Source organism: Oxyura jamaicensis, chromosome 3 (genome assembly GCF_011077185.1).
Source record: "Oxyura jamaicensis isolate SHBP4307 breed ruddy duck chromosome 3, BPBGC_Ojam_1.0, whole genome shotgun sequence".
In the NCBI taxonomy this organism is placed as follows: domain Eukaryota; kingdom Metazoa; phylum Chordata; class Aves; order Anseriformes; family Anatidae; genus Oxyura; species Oxyura jamaicensis.
The window spans coordinates 55,322,710-55,330,390 of NC_048895.1; positions in this window are offsets into that span (position 1 = coordinate 55,322,710).

A 7,681-nucleotide genomic window follows, 5' to 3' on the forward strand; every position below is an offset into this window, starting at 1 on the left:
TCACAGGAGGTGTGTCTGGGAGGGGTTGGAGGTGTCCTGGAGACCTGCGGATAAGGTTCCCCAGAAAAGCAACGTGGACAGGACTAACAAACCCTCCATCCTGGTCATCACTCAGCACTTCACCCAAGCTCTTTCTCTCCGACTGCAACCACCTCCAGCAATGCAGTATTTTTTCCAGTTATGTTCAAAGCGATAGCAACTCTCCTGATCCTTTAGGAGACTGTCCCATAAGTGAGCAATGTCACAGCAAGGAACGCTTTTCTATTGTATTACCCTTGCTGACATCTATGTGCTCTTTCCTTGTGTTGCTCTCCACCCTCCACCCCTATTGCCTGAAACAACTGCTCACTCATCACTGTAGTGGGTTTAGCCGTGCTGTATGGGTCCGCAGAGATAAGGAACAGTGTTCTTTAGATAACAGCACAGACTCTTGCACAAAGTTCTTTCTTGTCTCAGAGTTCAGTCTTCACCCTTGTTTTTAAAAAAGAAGCAAAACAACAAAATCCTTCTGGAGCGGAATTATGTTAAAATGGAGCATGCAGAATTGTTAGTGCAGTGCTTAGGACTTCTGAAATAGTGCTGTTTCAAGTAAGATTATGCCGACCATTTCCCCACAGTAGCTTGTGTGTAGTATTTGAAACGATCTCTTTTTCTGGTCTCCAAGCAGCAATTAAGTATTGTGTTTCAAATGCCACTGCACAGCTATGGTAGGTAAATAATGGCTTAAATAAGAAGCAAGAAAAAGTTTTGTTTGCTTTTGCAGGTGTTAAATTTCAGCAGAACAATCTAACTCAAACAAAGCCCTAAACAAAAGTTACTGGCATTGCTGACTGAGTTTCATGTTAGCTGAGACAAATAATCAAAAATCTCCTGGCTCTAAAATCTCTAACCACTAATTTTTACCAGAGCTGTAAAATTCTGAGATTGAAGTTTTTAATTTCAGGTATAACATTTTTCTTCAAATTGTTAATGCATAGGACAAAAAATTGCAGCAACTACATGTGCTTAAGCAATGTATTTCTCTAATATGTATCCTTGAAGAACCCAATAAAGCTTGCACTGACAAGCATATTGCAGGATTGAAATGTGAATTTAGCTTATTTTCTTGTTCTTCTAGTAACCTGGGTATTCCTCTCTTGCAAAGAAATGCAATGCTATGTATTCAGCTCCCAGACAGATTCAAATTCAGCCTGTAAGCAATCTCAGAACATTAGGAAAGAGGTGATTGAATCATTTTTAGACCCAGTAAATAATTCCATAGAACCCATTTATGACAAACTCTGGTGTAGTGAAACTGCTTGCAGAAAAGAAAATGAAAGCTGGAGCTGTTTCAATGCAAGTGAGCAATGATTGTAGGTGAACCCCTTCCCAAAGGACTCAAACTTGAAGTCCTGCCTCAATGTCAAAGCCCTTCAGAGTCAAGACCAGGACTGTAACCGAGAGGTCTTGTGGAGAAAATTCCATGACTTCAGTACAGGCTCCCATTGTAATTCTTAATTGGTTACTTTAGATTGCTCTCTCAGACAACCCTTGTTAATGTGAAATGATAACCTTGGACTGTGTTCATGGTTTAAGCATTATCCAAAGACCTGCATGCAGCATACAGGGACAAAGTCAGAAATTCTTTTGCACATGTGCGAGGTCAGAATCAGACCAATTCTGTCAGTCTGAGCATAGGATGACAGCAATCCACCTGTTTATGGGCCTTATCAAATACTAAGTTAAGAGATTGTGCATGACAATCCAAAGGTAGTAAGAGTTTACAGGCCTGATGCTGCTTTTAGTCATGGTGCTATTGCCTGATTTCTTCTGCAATCTTATTTAAGCACAAGTAGAGGTGGAAGGGCTGAGCTGTCAGTTCTTTGGAAAACTAAGATGACATGAATGGAACAAATTAGGGCTTCAGCAATAATAAAAATCTGCGGTAATTGGGGGATTTTGAAGCGATGCTGGTCAGAACTGTTGTCTTGTTAGTTTTAAGCTCAAGCTAAATTGTCCTGGAATGAGAGGGGAGAAATTATTTAAAATAACAGCTTTGTTTCCTTTTTTTCCTTTTAATCTGATCTTCAACATAATGACTTTTATTTATTTATTTATTTACAGTGTGTTCTGTTGTATATACATTAAATACTTCTGGTATTTATGTGCATAGACTCCTTTTTTGGGAAGGTTTGTTAGATGGTGTTTGGTGGCAGTGCTCATGGGAGGGAGGTCAGCCAGATTTGGCTCACACCTAAGTAAAAACAGGGAGAGAGAAGGTAAATATAAGCCTACTATTTGAATTATTGAAGTTTCTCCTTTTCCCTACTTCCAGGTTCATTATGTACACAAGATTTCCAGCTTGGAGCTATGCTCCTCAGCACCCGCATGCTGCTTCCTGGGGCCCTCAAAAGCCTGGCTGCTCGGCTCTGCTCCACAGCTGGTTTTGCAACCTGCAACCCAAAGCTGCTTTTTCTCTAGTTGCTTGCCCAGTGCCCGCACTGTTTCCAGTCACAGCCTGTCAATGGTGCTCTTCAAGCCACCCCGCCGTGCAGCTCTTCTTGCCTCTTCCCATGCCTCCTTGACCCCTCGCTCCTCACCCCAGCCGGGAGCTGCACCGAGGGCCTCTGTTCACACCCCAGGCAAGGAGGGGCAGGAGGTATGGTGGAGCGAGGCATGGAACAATCCTTGTTCCCAAGAAGGAAGTAGGGTGTTGCTCATCCTGAGTTTGCTTTAAACACTCTCTCACTGGAGGATAGATGGCAACCAGGAAGGAGGTTTGCCAGGTGAGGATTGCTTAGAATTACCCACGAAGGCCCTGCCACAACGGCCCGGTTGGACGAAGAGTTTTGTTCTGTGTAAGCAGTTAATAAAACCCTTGCCATAAACAGGGTGAGTTCCCAGCACAGACTGGTGCAGGACGCTTGAGGACTTTCACTGTCACAAGCATATGGGGCAGCACTGGCAAGAGAGACAAAAAGGGCCTGCTACAGCAACCAGTAAACATTATGTTATCCTAGCAGCATAACAAGGTGGTTTTACTATTCTTCTTGTTTTGTTTTTCATTAATAATTGATACCCAATTAATACGGCAGTGAGCAGAATGTACCCCCCGGTATATCCATAAAGGAAGTAATTTATGGCCTGCTTTACAAGAGTGCTGTGTAAACACTTGAGTTGTGTTAAGTACTGCATTTCTATGGGAGTACTGGCACAGTCAGGTGAGCAAACACAAGACTTTGGAGAAAACCAAGTGCTTTTGGTCCAGCCCAAGCTCTGCTACCACCTATGGCCACGTGACAGTAAAGCAACTTTGTCAACGACGAAATCAAGGAACTGGCAATGATCACAACATCGCTTAAATGCAATTTTTCTCTTATTTCTACATGAATTCTGCTTCATGTAGCTTGAATGCAGCATACGAGAGACCCTGGTCTTACTCCAAAAGTCTCATGAATTTCAGTCAGTCAGGATCAGGCCCAGGATGGGCAACTGAAAGCAAAAGAATGAGGAAGGAAACGCAGGGGGTCGTGACTACTTCCCAACATTAGACTGATTTCTTACAAGCATCTTAAAATATTCTTCAAAATTTGGAAGTATTTAGAAATACATAATTGCACAAACCCCATATTGTCCTGTCATATTTGCCACTGTGTGAAAGGCAGATTTTCCTCTATTCTTGTTCCCTAAATCATAGAGCAAGTTTCAAATTTCATTATTCTTTGTTGTTGTTGTTGTTTCTCCACAGGAGTAACACTGCTTGACTAATCCATATGGGAACAGCAGACAGACAACTTCTAGTGACTGTGATCTTCAGTAAAAACTGAAAATTTCTTTATACTGTCTGCACATCGTAAGTCTCTGTGGCATACAAACTGCCCTGTTTTCTTGCAGGCATAGGAGTTTCTCTGATATTTACTCTCTATCCTCCCACATTCCGGTGCAATTCCTTTCCTTAATGAGCATGCATACAAAATGACCTCTGTGTTCTCTTCTACAAAATTGCACGCCGTTTCCCTGAACTCTGGAGCTCACATTTTCATGATAAAAGGTGCAATTATTTTCCTATGCAGCAACGCTCACAACAAGCAACAAGACTGGCTTTGCAAACAGATTTTCAGACTCTCATTAGGTTGCCAAGAATTCGTTCACTGTGGTAAGAAACCTTTGTGTGTGACAAATTCCCTTAATTTAAGTGCCCCTTACAATAGTCTTTTAAAAGAGCCACCTTCTGAATGCAAAGACAGAGACTACTACTCAGTCTGCCCTTCCTGTGCATTACAAATTGTATATTAATGAGGCAGGTAGAATGTGATTTTATGCATTTGATTATGAATGTGTGAACAATTGTAACCTAAAATTATCACCCTTCATGACTAAAACATCATTCCCTAACTTTCCTCAATTACAAGCTGTTCCTTAACAGTTACAGTTAACTCTCTGCCATTCTGGGGTTTCAGAAAACTAAGCTGTGCACTGCACTGGTGGCCAAGGCACTGGCAAGACACGAACTGGATCTACGTAATTTTTCAACACTACTCACAGGCAGATATAATAGCTGCAGTAGATGAGTTTCTCAGTGAGTGTAAAACTTCACTGGCATTCTTTGGCAATGCCTTTGTCTTGTGGTAGTGGTAAAACTTAGCTGCAGTAACCTACAATTATGATATTTAAGAGATAAAAAACGAATCAACGCTTCCATTAGCAATGCGGTTTCATTTTAATGCTGGGGAATTACCTGCATTTTACTTTTGGCACAGGTCCTGATTTAATTCCCAGTAAAGTCAATGAGAGCCTTGAAAATCTAAGTTTGCTTCAGTTATAGGGGATAAGCCCAACAGTCAAAGTTTATTTTCCAAATACCATCAGACGTGCTCAGCTTGAGCAGGCACTTGATATAGTTAGCCTGAAGGCTGTAAAATCTTCATCCAAGTAAAAACTTTTTTGAGATCTCAGTTGACGGATGGTTTTCTAAGTTGATAATAAAGTCTTGATTTTCTTTTTAAACTGTGGTTAATTGAAGCATTTGGGAGGTGTGGATCATTCCAAAACCACTCCTTGAGGAACAAGACTGAAGTTATGTTGCATACTCAGGAACATTAATGTCAATGAATCTGGACTTTCCAGTCAATGGAAATTGTCTTAAAATTAAGACTATTGTTAATCAGGAACCTACTTTTATTTTTGTTTGAATAAAGCAGCTTAAGACACATGGCATGGGTAGAGTTAACCAGATAAGAGGGAGATCATGTGAAAACTACAAAATTTACTTTCTGCTCCATCTCAAACTTTTTCCAAGTAAAGACAATTTAGCACTGAGCTTTATTAAAAAGTTCACTGTGGGCATGTCCCCAGTTATACTAAAATTCTTGAAAGGACTCCCATATGTTTCAACTGATTTTTAATGAAGCTTTGAATGTGAGAGGCAAGAGATCCCAAATTTTATTGTCTAGATGTGATTATTAGTGATGGAAGCGCTCAGCTCTGTGAAGTGCTGTCTAAAATTTTATAGTACACTGTTTTATATGGCTTGGTAGTGGTACAGATGTGACAGCCTGGGAAACCCCATGGTATAGAATACGGAAATTTCTGAAGGAACTGCCTTCCGAAAGAAGAAAACTTCATTTTAATCAATGGATGGGCAGATGCTGGGAATAATGCATTTCTCTGTCCTTCTTTCAGCATGCATACTTCATATGTAAATACAAATAAAGCATGACACAGCTCTAAATGTGTGTTTAAAAGACGCATAACCAGGATTGTTCTCTAGAACTATCAAATGACCAGTAGCAAATGCTGTGCTTTAAACAATTAAAGACTTTAGAGAATAATTAGTTGTTGTTGTTGTTGTTGTTTTTTACACCATAACAGAAATAGGCTCTGAAACCCTGTGACAGAAGTTGGATAAACAGAAACAGGTTCTGCAAAGTTTATATATGTTGTAACACCACTTGCCAAAAACATGGTCTAAATCAGGAAATGGTGTGAACTGAACCAGTCAAAGTCCAATTAATATTCTACTATAGCTTTCAGTACACAAGACTGTAAAAAAGACTTTCTTCCCTATCTTTCTTCCCTTTGTTCCCTTTGTGCTAAGCACGTGGTAGGTCTATCTATCCCCTGGCAGATGCCCTCCGGGATTCTTTTGGCGCAGGCTCCAGATTAACACAGATCTTGCCTGCACAGACAAATTCCTCTGGGAGATGAAGCGTTTATACATATAAGTATCATGAGGCCACACCAGTATGCTGTTGGATTTTGAACCTGTTTGACTACCAGAAGCAGCCCTGGCTGTAGAAATCGGGATTTCCCACAACACCCATCTGCAAATAGCTTGACTGCTGCAACCTCTTGATTACTACATCCAAGGACTCCAGGGATGGTGATTTCCACAAGATTTAAGGGAGGCAATTATCACTGCTTGGTGAGCCTTGTGCTAGGTTTGTCAAGCTAATACTTGCAGTTGGGCCTTTCTGAGTGCTGCCGTAGTTGATAAGAGCTTGATCAACTGGAGAATAATCCACACCCATGTAAGAATACCATGCAATTATATCTCACCTGTCATCCCAGAATGGGGTGGCACACAGCTCTTACTGTTGAGCTCTCCGACCACACAAAATGGCAATCTTAGTCTTTCATCTTTCCCAGGGAAGTTTTCTGACCTTAGTATCAGATGCATACCGATATACGAGCAGACCTGCTGGAGACAAGAGGGACTGCAGCTACTGAAAACATCCCAACCATAATCACAAACTGTTTCTATAAATACAGAGTATGAAAATAACACATCTTTTATCTGCCAGGTGTTCTGGAGGCTATTTTTGAGTGGCGCCGAGTTCTGGTAACACACTTAACCCATGTGGTAAATGTTCTCAGGAAGGTTGTGATATATGCCAAAAATAAACCTCCAGTGCCCTAAGCCATAAGATGCTGTGCCATCCTGTCATAGAGGAGTGGGGTAAGTCTGAGTGCTCCTATCTGGAGACCAACATCAGCAAAGCTTCATCAACTTAGGGCTGTGCATATGTACATCTAGAGATGGACATGGCGGGGACACTTCTGCAGGTTCATTTCAGCAGCGTCAGAGGTCTGCAGAAGCACATACGTGTGGCACGTCTGTCACAACACTGCTGTAAGCCTTGGGAACTTGCTCCCTGGGGGCACCACAGCACGCCTTCATGGCTAGATCGACACCTAAAGCAGCTGTGGAAGCAGCAGGTGCCCTCACAGTCATGCCCAGAGCCCCACTTCTCAGGGGGATGCCTTCTACCCCTTCCCCGCTACAAGGGCATCGACGGACAGGCGACAGCAGCATCCCGAGGCAGCCCTCGGTGGGCGCTGCCTCCTCAGCCCCGTGCCCGCCCTGGCGGGAGCCTCCCCTCGCCCCCGCCGCCATTTTGAGCGCGGAGCCGAAGAGCCCGCAGGCGGCGGAGGGCCACGGAGCGACTGCCGCCTGCCCCATGCCCCGCTGGGGAGGACACCGCAGCCTCCCTGCTCTTCACATCGAGGCCAGGACAGCGCAGCCCACGCCCCGGGAGCCGCTCCCGAGGCGGCCCCGCCGGAGCCGAGCCGGGACTCCCTACACGGCTCCCGCCCGCCCAGCAGTTGCGCACGCGCGCGGCAGCCGCCATTAGCGCCGCACCCCGGCCGCCACCCTGGGGAAGGGGGGAGCGGAGGGACTTTGCCCCGGGAGAGCCGGTGG